General features: G+C 38.8%; 1 pseudogene across 1 annotated transcript in view; it reads right to left on the bottom strand.

Moving 5' to 3' along the window:
- Positions 1-14,219, bottom strand: part of LOC149743808 (leucine-rich repeat-containing protein 37A3-like) — a 72,586-nt pseudogene extending 58,367 nt beyond the window's left edge. The window contains exon 1 of the transcript XR_016391764.1: positions 1-14,219. This exon is cut by the window's left edge and continues 23,613 nt beyond it. The product of XR_016391764.1 is annotated as a leucine-rich repeat-containing protein 37A3-like (transcript).
- Positions 14,220-16,342: the final 2,123 nt, after the last annotated feature.

Below are 16,342 nucleotides of genomic sequence, written 5' to 3' on the forward strand. Positions count from 1 at the left end.
ATCTTAGAGAGTTGTACTCCAATGTTCATTGCAGCATTACTCACAATAGCCAAGGTATGGAAACAACATAAGTTTGTCAGTAGATCAGTGGATACAGAAAAAGTGATAGATACACACACACACACACACACACACACACACAGAGGAATACTCTTCAGCCTTGAAAAAGAAGGGAATCCTGCCATTTGGATGAATCTGAAGGTCATTATGCTACATGAAATAACCCATAACAGAAAAATGAACACTGCATGGTATCACGTATGTGTAGAACCTGGAAAAAAAAAAGTTGAACTCATAAAAACAGAGAGTAGAATGGTGGTTGCCAGGAGATGGGGAATAGGAGAAAGAGGGATAGGTGGTAAAAGGGTACAAACTTTCAGTTATAAAATGAATAAGACCTGAGGACCTAATGTATAACATTGTGATTAGAGTTGATAACACAGTGTTGTATAACTGAAATTTGCTAAGAGAGTGGAACTTAAGTGTTCTCACCAAAAGAAAAAAAAAGTGAATAAATATGTGAGGTGATATATGTGTTAATTAATGTGATGGTAGGAATTCTTTTACAATATATACGTATATCAAATTATCACATTGTACACTTTATAAATTGTAATACAATTTGTCAATAAAGCTGGAAAAACATATGAGGAGTATTCATACTCGTCTTATCAAAAGGTGGGAGTCTATGTCCCCTAATGTGAATCTGGATAGGGTTGCACTTTCCAACATCAATTTTCTAAAACCAATGAGGTGTCCTAAAATTCAAATGAATTCTGATACCAACTACCCAGATATAGCACAGACCCCATAGGCTAAAAGGCTCAGTGCTATGAGACGGCCCCTACTTTGGGCCCCAGCTACAGGTGCTAGAGACTACTATACTTTTGACCAATAGGCTTGGCTACAAATTCAGGGGTTCCCCTGATCCCCTACAGTTTCAATAATTTTCTAGAACAACTCACAAAACTCAAGGAAGTGCTATATTTAAATTACCATTTTATTATAAAGGATATAAATGAACAGCCAGTTGAACAGGTACATGGGGCAAAGGTCCCAAGCACTGGAGCTTCTGGTCCCATGAAATCAGAGTATGTCACCCTCCCAGTACATCAATATGCTCACCAACCAAGAAGCTCTCTAGTCCCTCTACCCTCCAAGAGGGACTAGAGAGGTCAGGGGATGGGACTGAAATTTCCAACCCTCTCATCACATGGTTGGTTTTGCTGTCAATCAGCCCCCATGCTAAAGCTATCTAGAGGCCCCACTATGAGTTACCTCACTGCATAAATTCCGATATGGTTGAAGAGGGGTCATTATGAATAACAAAAGACACTCTAATCCCTCAGAAAATTCCAAGGATTCTTGAAACTCTGTGCCAGGAACCAGGGACAAAGACCAGATATATTCTTTATTATACCAGACCTTGCAATTGCTTTTACAAAGAGAGAACTGCTAAAGTGATCCTGTGTGATGCACAAAGCTGTGCCATAAAAGGCCATGCAGCTTCCACCTTGTTCAATGGACCATTCATACTCAGAGCCCTGAACCATACTCTAAGAAACCTAACTCCACGAGGCCTCCATGCCATAAACCAATCAAACCACATGTAGGCACTCTGATTTGAGTCATTCTAACAGATATGAGTCTTTAGAAGTTTCTAGCCACCAGCCTTCTCGTCAACTTAGCCAGTGAGTCTTCCCAACTGAATCCCCAGAATGTGGATCAGAGAAAAGCAGTCCCTGTTGGGTCCTATCTGAATTCCTGACCCGTAGAATCTGTAAGCATAATAAGAGGGCTATTTTAAGCTGTTAAATTATAGGGTACCTTGTTACACAGCAATAGTAACTGGAACAAGTCATAACAAGTGAGGCTGGAGAAGTAGAATGGGGCCAGGTCGTGCCATGTGAAGAGCATTGAGCTTTATTCCATAGATAATCAGTTTTTAGAGTGGGGAGGAACACATCAGAGTTGGACTTACTTTTTAGATAACTCATACTGGCTGCAGTGAGAAGGTTAAATTTAAGACAGGCAAGACCAGAGTCAGGGAGATGGTAAGAGACTACTGAAAGATGAGGAGGACATTTACTAGGACAGTAATGATACAAATAGAGAAGGGAGGATAGCCTTGACAAAAAAAAACCAAACCAAAACGAAACAAAATTTAGAAGGTAAAAGCAGCAGAATTTGGTGGAAAATCCAATGCAGAATTCAGGAAGAGGAGGGAGAAGGAAGAATTAATGGTGACCCACATGTTTCTGGATTGAATGGCTAGGAAGCTGATAGGGCTATCAATTGAGATTTAATACTAAAGAAGTTAACTACAGTTGATGAAAATATAATATCCACCAAGTTTTGAATGTGTTAAATTGAAATTTCTTTGGAATGCTAGATGGATATACCCAGCAAAGCGCTCACAAGCCTAAAGCTTGGGAAGGAAGTTAGGACAGATGGTAGTAGATTTGAGAATCAACAGTCTCTATAGTTAGACCAATGAAAACAGATTAGATCATTTAGGGGAATTATTCAAAATAAGTAAAATGGACAATCAAAGATAAATCTCTATAGGTCCAGTATCTAAGAGTCTTATAGGGTAGGAATGACCAAGGAAACAAAGAAAAAAGGAAAGTAAGGCCAGAGAGGAAAGCAGGAGTGACACTGACTCCAAGGAGTAGAGTTTCAGAAAGCCTTTATTGCTCTCTGTCATTAAATGGAGCAGAGAGTGCCGCTAACCCCATGCCAAGACCTTTCCAAGACACTGAGAATATAAATCTGAATACATCATCACTCTAGCCTTCACAGAGACATAGACAGGTAAACAAATATGTGACAGTAGAGTGGCAACAGTGCAAGATAGAGCTGTTATTCAGCACAGAATTACCTCAAGGAAGGAGAAACTGAGTTAGTGAAAATAAAATCTTCAGAGAATATAATACATCAGGTTTTTGTCTTCTAAAATGGTGTGCAAGCCACTTGAATTCAAGAATCAGAACTTTTTTCATACTCAAGCCTTGAGGACCACTACGTGTTCTTCAGTAAGTGAGTACACACGATGGACCTGAAATTCTGTAACTTCTGGGAAAGTCACACATTCTGAAATGATAATTTGCATTAAAGTGTAAAAAAAAAAAATCCCACCCAGAGGAGGAAGAGGGTTGCCATTCACACCAGACCCCAAGGGAAGCGGGGCCCTTCTTCCTGTCCGGCATCAGTACAACTAATCTGTAAACTGCCTTTCTGGACCCTGGACCTCCCTGTTGGTATTCTGACCCTGTGCCATTATGTGGGGTGGAGAGCACCTGAAAGAAGCATTTATTACTGCCTTGAATTGAAATCTAGAAGCCAGAATTGTTTGGGAGCTAAAAGCAATTTATTCCTAAGCTTTCATGTTTATAAAGTTGAGATGATTCCCACGTCCAGTCCCTCCTCCCTCCAAGCTTTCCATCTTCAAGTTCCAGGGCAGGTGAGTTAGGTTTTGGGACTGGTTCAACTCCAGATGGTTTCAAACTTTTGCACAGGCCTAAGGATTTACACAACCTCAAGTTTTACCTTTAAAGAAACAGCTAGCCATGTATTTTTGGATGTAGAAGAATTTCTTCCATAGTCAAATGCACAAAACCATGTAAGTAACATACATACAACTGGTAATTTTAGTATGAAACCTGTCCCTTCAAAGTGCTAGCATGTGTGTGCATGCGTGTGTGCACGTAAGTGTGTGTGTGAGAGAGAGACAGAGAGAGAGAGAGAGGAGGGAGAAAAAAGAGGGAACCATGATTTCAACCAGGGACTATTTTACCTTCCAGGAAACACTTGACAATATGTGGAGATATTTCTGGTTGTCACAACTGAGGGGGGCGGGTGCTACTGGGATCATAGCCCAGGGATGCTGCTAAACACCCTACAAGGCACAGGGCAGCCCTTCACGACAAGGAATTTCCCAGCCCAAAATGTCAATAGTGCCACAGTTGAGAAATCTTGAGAGAGAAAGACAGGAAGAGGAATCAAGTAGTTATTCCAGTGTTTTTTTCTACACAAATCAAACCTAGTCACAGAACCATCACGTCTTCGGGTTGCGAGGATATTCTAGTCATCACACAGTCTCATGTACCATGAAATACAGCATCAGCATGGCAAGACTGGTTTGTGTATTATAATTCTATTAGACAGACTTGTTGGATGAAAGAGAAAATGTGGAACACAATTCCATAATAAGGCTACAAAAGCACTGCTCTGTGCTCTGACTAAAGAGAGATAACCCCTCAAGCTAGCAACAGAAGGAAGCTGACTACATGAGGAGACAACAAGAGAGAAAATATGTTTAATGTTCCAATTGCAAAGAGGCGCCAGCTAGATACAGCTTTGAGATGGTCTTGTAGATTTAGGAACCAGAAGGGAAAATGGTCTTTGACCTCGAGGAGTTGCTGGGAAACAGATGCCTGAAGAGCCCAGGGAAGAATTTTTGACCCAACAACAGGCTTCTTTCATGTGTCAAATGGTATTTCTTTGTGTGTGAAAATTTGCTGTTTCTTTCTAAAATATGAGAAAATGTCCATATTCTTGTGCAGCCTCCCTGAGGCTTCAGCTCATCTGGTTGGCCACACTCCCAGCTGGAATTTCTGATACCCAAATTCTTTCACTGCATGTTACTTAAGGATCCGCTGTTCTAAGAAACAGCGTGGGGTTTTCCCCTTGTCTCATGGCTCGCTGGGCAGCACAAGTCTTTGTAGAGATTTCAGAAAGTTAGAGGTATATTCACAGCGAAAAAACATGAGCTTGAGGAACAGACAAGCTTGAGTTTGAATCCTGGTTAGATTCCTATCCGAGCCTGTGACGTTGGTAACATATTAACTTCTCCAAATCTCAATTTATAAATAAGTCAATGAGGAAACATGATTCTTGTGAGAATTAGGTGTGACAACATATTTAATTCTGCCAGGACACTGCCTAGTTTATGGTGGGTATGCATTCAGATGGCTATTATTGAGATAGGTATTATTTCTGAAACACAAGATTTAAAAATACTTTTCTACCTATATTATTTTGTGTTTCTGCTTATAATCTAGCTGAGACAAATACAAAGTTGAACGATGTTCCTTGTACTTCTTACTAATCATGCTGGTGACAAAGTGACAAAGGCACAGGCCACACAGGATGGAAATAAAGGTACTAGAAATTGAGAGACAGCTTTTCCTTTCGAAATAAATTTGAGTCTGCACATATCTGTCCATATTTTTCCTGAACTTCTTCACAATGAAGAAATACAGTAGAATGTCTAATTAGAATAGATGGGGAGAGGTGATTCATATGAATGCATGGCCTCTTAAAAGAAAACATTTTCTTATACTCAAGTACTTTTAATACCTAAAGAGATATAGTGTGTATCATTTTTCCCTTCATATGCACACTTCCCACAATCTTCTAGAAGGCAGTGGAAGGGAATGGATATACTGCTCTGAAATACAGTACATGAAATTTCATGCAGTCAGAGATTTCAACTGTGAAAAATCATTCTAGATGTTATATCCACTTGATAATACTAATAATTTCAAAAATGAAGGCACTAAAAATGTGAAACATAGTTTTGTTTTAATCCAAGGATCCAGTGCTTCCATATGACCTTCTAAGTTCTGAAGTTCTACCAACTCCTACCCTCAAGTGTCTTTCAGAGCCAATGTGCTAAAGGAAACACCACGGCAGGCCAAGACAGATGCTAGAAACAGCATGCTTGGGTGTGAGTCCTGTCACCAGCACCTACCAGCTATGTGAATTTGGCAAAGTAATTTCACTCTTCTGAGGCTCAGTTTTCTCACTTGTAATACAGGAATATTCTCATCTACCCTGAAGGCTTGCTTGAAGATATTAAGTAAGATAATGCATATAAAGCATGTGAGATAGCCCCTGATGATAGCCTTATCTTTGCTACTACAGATTCCCATTTCATCTTTCCTCAGAAAAGTTGCACAGTGTTATCTGTGCTGTCCTATCAACTCCATCTGATGGCTTGATGCTTACTGTTTCTGACCATTCTCTAAGTTGAAGCTTTTTTGGCACACTTCCAAGCCACTAAGGGAAATACTACTTTATTTGGACAGATTCCCAGGTATAGCCACTATCCTACTGTACTTCAAAATGGAAACACCCCAGCCGATGTCTCACCAACTGTGATAAGCCTTCTGCTATGATTAATGTAATTATCTCTAACCTCTCAGAGCCTTCTGGATCCTTCACCCCAGTATCCTTGTATTTTTCTGGGTTCTCCAGAGAAAAAGAACAAATAGAACGTATATAGAGATTTACGGTTGAGAGTCCGCCTGCCGATGCAGGGGACGCAGGTTCGTGCCCCGGTCTGGGAGGATCCCACATGCTGTGGAGCGGCTCGGCCCGTGAACCATGGCCGCTAAGCCTGCGCATCCAGAGCCTGTGCTCTGCAACAGGAGAGGCCACAACAGTGAGAGGCCCGCGTACCGGAAAAAAAAAAAAAGGTCACCAATGTAAATGCTAATTTCATCTTAAACCACCCTCACAGAAAAATCCAGAATAATGTTTGACCAAATATCTGAATACCATGGCCCAGCCAAGTAAAACAAAATTAACCATCACAATCCTCTCTTAGGGCTGTTGTCCAGGCAGGTTATATTATCTGAATGTCCTCAACCCCAACATAGGTTTTCATTTGCTGCTGGTCCCCTCTGTACAAGTTTTGGCACACAGCTTTCTGTGCTGTGATACCAATCCCTAACTGTCAAGCAGCATAATGTCCCTAGTCATTTCAAGAACAATCAGATCATCAAAATCATAAACCTTTCATATTTTAGACCAACCCATAGTACCCAGCATTGCATTCTTCAGACAATAATATGTACCACAAATATTTGTTAAGAACATACCAAATTCTAGGCTTTTATCAGTCTTAAATATGGGGGAAAAAAGAAGCCCCCCACTCACACAAAACTTATTTGCTGACTTCATTATTTTGGAGGACATCTAGTCAGAAATGACTCCTTTCATTGCATTTATCACAAGCTGAAATCATCAAGGCACTGTGATAGAGTCTGAAGATGGAGGGCAATTTACATGCAAAAGCCTGGGAAGGTCTGAGGGTGACATTTGAGCTGAAACTGAAGGATCAGAAATGAAAAGAACTGTGAGAAACTCCAGGTAAGGGAACAATAAGAAAAAGATTTTGAGATGCAAAGAGCAATGTGATTGGAGTATACAATTGAGAGGACAGTTTGGCGGCAAAAGGTCTAGATCATATAGGATGTGGTAGGTCATGGTAGCGCTTATGTTACATTAAAACTGCCACAAGACATGAGTGCATTTTAAGTGAGGATGTGGGACAAACCAATTTACATTTTAAAACATATTCCTTGGACTTTTATGAAGAAAACAGAATGAGAATGTGGCCTACAAAATCTGCCCAATTATCTATCAACCATCTATAACATTGGACCTGCTTGTTTATATTTGTTCCAGTTGGCACAGTTGGGAGATTTAGTTAAATGCTTCCATCATCTTACTTGCCTTGATGGTTTAATTTCTGCCTAATCCCATTAGTCCTACAATAGAGACTTAGTCACAGTTTGGAGTAATCCCTGAAGCTTCAACAGTCTTGGTTTGCACCATAATCCATCCTTACCATTCATTCAAGGAACCAGGGGCTTGTATACTTTATTATAGTTAGGGATAGGTTTGAAAAGAGATATAGAAAATGAAGACATTATAGTTCTTCAGAATCTCTATATTAGCATTTATGCACACACTTAAAATATTTATGAAACGTGTACTATGTTTCAGGCACTGTGTTGGCCACTAGGGTTATAGTAACTGATAAGACAGGCTATTCCTATGTGAAAGAGAATAAATGCATCTCAAACTGTTAAGGTCAAAGGTCATATTAATTAACAAATTTTTCCTCTAAAACAAGAAAGTGTCTTCATCTGCAAATGGGGACGACAAGATTGTTTTAAGGATAAAAAATTTTTAATTGTCACATTGACTAGCACATAGCAGATACATTTTAAAAAGCCACATTTATAGACCTCTGGATATCATAAAGTGAAGTGCTTAGAATTATAGCACTACTCTGATTTCCTGTCCTATAATCAAGCCTTCTTTGAGCTGCAGATGCCAATGGATTTTAGGAATGGATTTATATATGATCTGCTAGGAATGAGCAATTTCTTAGCATATTACCTAGACCACACCAGTTGGGTTCATCCTTCAATTATATTGTATATACTGTTGTATATTAATACACATTTTATCTGTCAAACGGGCCATGAGCTTGGCTTTAGGAACAAAATTAGCTTTAAAAAGCTAATTTTTTAATGTACAAATAGAGATAGCAATCTGAATCTGATTGGTAGCAGAACAGCATTTAGGGACTCACAGACAGTGGGTATCACTTTCTTCCAGACAAGATAGAAGTGAGGTATTGTATTATAAGTTTAGTAGTAACAATTGCATCATTTGTGTCATGAGAACAAATGTGAACTTTATGAATAATAATCTATTCTCCTGGACTGGAGATAATCTAATAATAATAATAAATTCCATTCATTGACCATCATAATGACAATAGTTATAATGGCATTTATTGACACTTATGTATCTGTCTTAAGCACTTTGTATCTCACTTAATCTCCTAGCAGACTAATAAAATTGTCTCTTGCCTCCATTTACACTTAGTACAGCTGGGGCTTGGAAAGGTTATGCAAGTCACCAGTGGAACTGATAATCAAACCAAGGCATTCATCAAACCAGAGCCATGCTCATCATGACTCATCATGCTCATCATCAATACTGCACCAATATAGGGTAGTGGTCTTGTGTAGGTATGCCTACCTGGCCAGAAGTGCTGCTTCAGACCTCCTCTATGGATGAACAAAGTAAGGCTGTTCAGGAACTACCATGCTGGAAATAAGCAGCTTTCAGATGCCAACGGCAATGACACAAAGTACACTGGTGGTAAAGAGGAGCCTTCTGTAACAACTAACATAAGCTTTTGCCAAAGATGTAGTTGCAACACACTGGCTGAGAAAGCCACACTCCTTCTGTGAAATCTGCAATTCTGCACACTTTGCAGAATTGTACTGTATTACTTCTGAGCACACTGAATTTTAGAGCATTCTCTAGAAGAGAAAAAAAAAGCAAACTCAGTAAATCCCAGTATTTTTACTGCCTTTGCCAAATTTGACATCTTTCAAAGTAACTGTAAGAAGCGCGCACAATCTCTGCCAACTGCATGATTTAGCAGCTATAAAATCTCTCTGAATCAAACCCATTTTGAAATAAAAAGGAACCTGCTTGAGAATTTCATTGCACTGTTGGATACCTACTCAAAGATCAGTCACCTCTCTTCATTCTGTATTCCTGGTATATTTTTAAGTTTAATCTTTTTTGCAGCTTACCCATTTAGTTAAGGGTAGAATTTTAAAAGACTAAAGATTGAGAAAGGAGGAGGAGGACATGAAATCTGAACAAAGAGCTTCTTTATATTCTGCACAATAGAATTGAAAAGGATGGTCTATTTTCTTTTCATCTTTTTCCCCAATGGTGCAGTACCTAGATTCTCAAAACTTGAGTGTCCTTTCCCCCAAGGAAAATAGTATCTCTCTGCAGGCTGTCTAGTACGATGAAACAGCTGTGTTTCCTACTCCACAGGGGATTTCTTCAGATGAAAGTCTATTTTCTTTTGCAGAATATGCTTGGGTGAGCAGAAGGCTAAACACATTGCTTATGGTAGGCCTCCAATGACAATTGAAAAAAGGTGTTCATAAAATGTAGTATAAAAGGAATTAATTTAACTATCTTGAGACTGAAATATACGTTGTAAAATAAAATACTGGCTATAAGGAATATAAAGTTGTGAATAGCACCAAGCCTCAAAGGAATAAAAACAAAATTGTTTGAATTTTGGTCTCTATAAAGGTTTAGTGTCTATGGAAAATAAAATTCTTGGCTCTCACTTTGAGTCTCACTAATGCAAACATTTCAGTTATGACATATGCACAGACACTTCAGTTATACTGTATGTTTAAAAGTGAAGGCAACAAAGGAAGATACTTTTCCTCACAATAAGAATGTTTATTTAAAGGACTAATAATATTCACCTATAGAACTACTAAAAAAATACTAAGAAAAGTCAGATATGAGCTAAATTCCCATTAAGGGGCAAAACCTTATGTTGGAAATACCTCATAGCCTTTATCTTCCTCTCTCTGGAACAAGTCTCCCAAAGAATCACACCTAGAAATCATTCATAGACTCTAATTGTCTACTAGACCGTATTTTTCTGGTTTGGACAACCAATAACATTTTATTAATAACCCAAATTCATTTCAAGAGTAGTCAACTTCAATGTGTATCCATTCATGTAGAATTGGTATGGCGCTCCCAACATGAGGAATAGATTTGCAATTGTGTCAGTATAAGGAGCCCACAAGCCACAACTAAGGAGCCAGCCTGCCGCAACTGAGGTGTAGTGTGACCAAATAAATAATTTTTTTTAAATATAAGATCTCTGAAAGGGTGTATGTTTACTCTGCATAAAGCCATGAAGTTGCTAAATTGTGATTAATATCTTAGATGCAAAACACACATAGTATCTGCAACATCATTATAAAATCCACTGTAGGCTAGATTGTGTGTGTGTGTGTGTGTGTGTGTGTGTGTGTGTGTGTGTTGGAGAGTCTGGACCACAGGAAAATTTAGAAATAAAAATAATAATTTGCCACTGAAACATAAATTAGAATGTGGGTTATTAGTAGAGTGTTCATATAAATTATTATCTTAAATGGACAATCATGAGAGTTAAAGGGGGCACAATTAATAATTGCACTGAGACAACAGGCATAAACTAGGATATATAATGACACTATATATTAGCAAAATATTCTCTTCCTAATCAGAACATAAGAAAACAGCAGCATGATGGGGGGAGGGAGGGTGTGCTTTGGAAGCAGCTAGGCTTAGATTTGAATCTAAACTCTGACTTACATTAGTTATATGCATTTGTTTCCTTATCTCTCCATTTCCTCATCTGTAAGACAGCAGGATGTATATCTAACTTTGATGTAGTGTTTACAATGCACCAGAAAATATGTTAAGGTGTAATATTGAATAGCTTCATTTAAATCTCTTAACAACTACTCATATTATTACTCTTTTCCCTATTCTACACGTGAAGCAATGAATTAAGTGAGGTTAAATGACTTGCTTGTGCTCATTCAGCAAGTGGTAGAGCTGAAATATGAACCCTGGCAGTTGGTCTTCAGTGTTCATACTCTTAAACCTTGTAATATCCTGAAGATGTCAATACCAATTTTTCAGAGTTTTTGTTAAGACTAAATGAGATACTGGATGCCAGACAACAAGCACAATGCCCAAAACATAGCAGAAAATAAAATCAGAGTTACTAAAATGCTTTTTGTGATAACCCATCTGGGACTACTTTGGAGGTGACATTTATTTATAGTGCGGTCCTTTGGTAATTCTATAGCTAAAGCTCTCACTTGACTAGAAAACTCTACTAACCTGACTGATACTGAATAATTGCTTATAAATCACAAGGTGAGACTGAAGTAACAGTCATTTTAAACTCCTGGTAATCTGGGATTACAGCCATTACTGAAATGTTTTACTCAAGTCATTCAATAATTTTTGTACAAGTATTTCTTCTCAAGAAGTAAGAAGAATCAACCAGGTTGAAAATGCCTTGTCAAAAAGCATTTGACAAAAGTCAACAACCATTCATGGTAAATAACCCTCAACAAACTAGGAATAGAAGAAAATTTTCTTTAAGCTAATAAAGGGCATTTAGGAAAAAACACGGTTCAGCTAACATCATACGTCATGGTGAAGGCTGAATACTTTTCTGCAGAGTGGACAAGACAAGGATATCCACCCTCCCCACTTCTATTCCACATTATACTGAAGGGCCTAGCCAGTGCAACTAGTCAAGATACATAGATAGATAGATAAACAGATAAATGTATAAAGATAAATAATAGTATATATATTGAAAAAGAAGAAATAGAACTATCTCTATTTTCAAATTATAAGATTGTCTTCATAGAAAACCCAAGGAAGTCTACCCAAAAACCCCTCTAGAACTAATAAGTGAATTTATCAAAGTTACAAAACTCAAGACCAACAGAGGGACTTCCCTGGTGGTGCAGTGGTTAAGAATCCACCTGCCAATGCAGGGGACATGGGTTCAAGCTCTGGTCCAGGAAGCTCCCACATGCCGTGGAGCAACTAAGCCCGTGCACCACAACTACTGACCCTGTGCTCTAGAGCCCGCGAGCCACAACTACTGAGCCCGTGTGCTGCAACTACTGAAGCTCGTGCACCTAGAGCCCATGCTCCAAAACAAGAGAAGCCACTGCAATGAGAAGCCTGCACACCACAACGAAGAGTAGTCCGCGCTCACCGCAACTAGAGAAAGCCCGTGTGCAGCAACGAAGACCCAATGCAGCCAAAAATAAATATATTAATTAAATTAAATGTTTAAAAATGATCAACATAAAAATCAACTGTATTTCTTCATATAGTAATGAAAAATTGTAAACAGATTTTTAAAGTGTTGCCTTCTCTCCCTTAGTATGTGTAAATCTGGAAAGAGTATCACTCCCACCTAACAATAAGGAAAAGCCGGATAATCAACAAAACTATAACTTCTGTCAAATCTTTTGGAGAGCTGTGGTCACAGCAACCAAGTAGCCTAAGGAAAGACAATATCTCCAATGAGAGACGAAAACACAGCACTGCTTTACCTAAGACACAGCACTTGACAAAGACAAAGCCACCATAGAACCAGGTAAAAATATTTCTGTTAAAATTTTTAACAAACTCCTGAAGGATAGAACCCCTAGGAGCTACAGACACAGTGAGTGTCTGTAGTCCATTTCTAGATTCTTCCCCGTAGAATCTCATGGGTGCCTGTTACGGTTTGAAAATTTATATGTTGAAGTCATAATCCCCAGTAACTCAGAATGTGGCCTTATTTGGAGGCAGGGTCTTTATAGAGATAATCAAGTTAAAACGAGGTTCATTATGGTGGGCACTAATCCAATATGACCAGTGTTTTCATAAAAAGAGGAAATCTGGACAGAGATACACATAGAGGGAAGACGATGTGAAGAGACATGAGAAAAAGGTGGCCACCTACAAGTCAGGTAAAGGTGTGGAACAGATCCTTCCCTCACAGACCTCAGAAGGAACCAAACCTGCCAACACCTTGATGATAGATTTCTAGACTTCTAACCCACAAGACAATAAATTTCTGCTGTTTAAGTGACCCAGTTTGAGGTCCTTTGCTGTGGCAAGCCTAACAAACTAATGCCGTGCTGATGAGAAAAATGGGAGTAGAGTGGGAAACCAGAGATAGCTTCCCTCACTGGTGCTGGCCTGGCAGAAAGGAGCAGCAGTTCACCACAGGAAAGGAACAAAGCCCCAAACGGATCCTTCTCTCCTATCTCCCCTAAAGAACAAAAGTCATAAGCAGGAAACCCTGCAGCACACATAGCACAGGTGAAGACCCATTGAAGCAACTGGAAGGAAACAAAAAATAATAATAATCCTCTGCCTCAAGAAGGGGCAAGACTCCACCTTGGACCTACCATTAGAAATACCCTAATACTACCCACTAGGTAAGGGCAGAATCACTGAAAAATCCTCATCTTCAAGACCAAGAAACAATGGGTGTGCCTAAGACTGAGGCTACAATGAGACAGAATCCCCCCCGACACATACCACCAGGTAGCAACGAGCAAGTCACACATAACAGCAGTCTAATTCAGGGGAAAGGTACAAAACTTAGGGAAAAGCTCTCACTCTTGACGTTCATGCTGATAAGAGAAGTCTAAATCTAGAGTAGAACAGAAGAACTGAGAGAAGTCCTCCAACACCCAACCCCAACCTAAGCAGAAAGTAATCAAAGGAATTTGAAGCCAGTGATTTACTGAGAGGAACCACTGTAACAACAAAACACAAACTCAGCACATCTCTTGGGTAAATTAATTGAACTCCACACACTAATAGCCTAGCAGAAAAAGAGCTATGTCTCTTTCCTGGCATATACCTTAGTCTCTACTGTTCTACAGAGAATATCTTCCATTCAACTAAAAGTGATGAGACTCAAGTTCAGAAAGAAAGAAAGAAAAAAAAACATTGCCAAGAGACAAAATAATCAATGGAATTAGACTCATGATAGTTCAAAATATCAGACAAAGAATTTAAAATTCCTTAAGAAAGTCCTTAAGACAAGGAAAGAAAAGTAACTTGCTATAACTCCAGTGGTAAAGGTGAAAAATATAAAGGAACAAATGCAGAATTTTAACAGAGAGATGAAAACTACAAGAAAGAATCAAATGGGATGTTAGGGAAAAATGGTAAAAGAAGTTAATAATGCTTTTGGTGGGTTCACCAGTGCTCTAGGCAACTGAGGAAAGAATCAGTGAATTTGAAGTTAGGTCATAGAAATTATCCAAACTGAAATGCAGAGAGTCAAAAAAAAAAAAAAAAGAAAGAAAAGAAAAGAACAGAGTATGCAAGAGCTTAAAGACAATAACAAAAGGTCCAATACACATGTAATTGGACTCCTCAATGGAAAAGAGAAAGAACAGGGCAGAAGAAACATTTGAAAAGATAATGGCAAATATTTTCCAAAAATAATGGAAGATGTAAAATCAAAGATCCAAGAAGTTCCAAGAACACCAAACAGGATTTTTCAAGTAAATAAATGAAACATCACATTCAAACTGCTGGAAACCAAGCATAAGGAGAAAATCTTGTCAGAGAAAAAAGACATATTACATTAAAAGGAACAAAGATATTAATTATAGAAGAACTTCTCATCAGAAGCCATATAAGCCAGAAGGGAACAAAGTGACATTTTTAAGGTGCTGAAAGAAAAAGAAAATCCTCAACTCAGGACTCTATACTAAGGGGACAATATCCTTTAAAAGTGAAGGAAAATAAAACAGCAATGAGATACCACTACACCTATATTAGAATGACAAAAATCCAAAACACTGACAACACCAAATACTAGCGAGGATGTGGAGCAACAGAAACTCCAACTCACTGCTGTTATGAAGGCAAAACAGTACAGCCTATTGGAAGGTAGTGTGGCAGTTTCTTACAAAGCTAATCATAGTCTTACCATATGATCCAGCAATCATGCTCCTTGGTATTTACCCAAAGGAGTTGAAAATTTACATCCACATATAAACTTGGACACAAGTTTACCATAGCTTTATTCATAATTCCAAAAAATTGGCAGTAACCAAGTTGCCTTTCAATAGTTAAATGAATAAAAAACCTGTGGTAAACACAAAATGTATTAGATACCTAAATGTTAAACCCCAAACCTATAAAATTTCTAAAATAAAAATAGGAGAAAGTATTTGTGACTTGGGTTAGGCAAATATTCTTAGCTACAACACCAAAATCATGATCCATTAAAAAATTTAATGAATCATTAAATAGGATTAATCAAAATTATAAACTTCTCTGTAAAAGACACAACAGAACGAAAAGGCAAACCACATTCTGAGATAAAATATTTGCAGAAAACACATCTGACAAAAGACTTGCATCCAGAATATATGTCCAGAATATTAAAAAGAATCTCAAAACTCAAGAAAGCAAACAACACAATTTTTTTTTTAATTGCAGAAGACTTGAACACACACTTCAGCAAACAAGATATAAAAATGGCAAATAGGGCTTCCCTGGTGGCGCAGTGGTTGAGAGTCTGCCTGCCGGTGCGGGGGACACGGGTTCGTGCCCCGGCCCGGGAGGATCCCACATGCCGCGGAGCGGCTGGGTCCGTGAGCCATGGCCGCTGGGCCTGCGCGTCCGGAGCCTGTGCTCCGCAGCGGGAGAGGCCGCAGCGGTGAGGGGCCTGCGTACCGCAAAAAAAAAAAAAAAAAAAAATGGCAAATAAGTACAAGTATGATGCCTAACATTATTAGCCATTATAAAAATGAAAATTAAAAATATAGTCACCTCGGGCTTCCCTGGTGGCACAGTGGTTGAGAGTCCGCCTGCCGATGCAGGGGACACGGGTTCGTGTCCCAGTCCGGGAAGATCCCACATGCTGTGGAGTGGCTAGGCCCATGAGCTATGGCTGCTGAGCCTATGTGTCCGGAGCCTGTGCTCCGCAATGGGAGAGGCCACAACAGTGAAAGGCCCATGTACCGCAAAAAAAAAAAAAAAAAAAAAAATATATATATATATATATAGTCACCTCATACTTGTTAGAATGGCTATTATCAAAAAGACAAGAAATAACAAGTGTTGGAAAGGATGTGGAGAAAAGGTAACCTGGTGC

Source organism: Delphinapterus leucas, unplaced genomic scaffold (genome assembly GCF_059928025.1).
Source record: "Delphinapterus leucas isolate spDelLeu-1000000601 "Yukka" unplaced genomic scaffold, BTC_Dleu_Yukka2 spDelLeu_asBTCV2_sq74, whole genome shotgun sequence".
In the NCBI taxonomy this organism is placed as follows: Eukaryota; Metazoa; Chordata; class Mammalia; order Artiodactyla; family Monodontidae; genus Delphinapterus; species Delphinapterus leucas.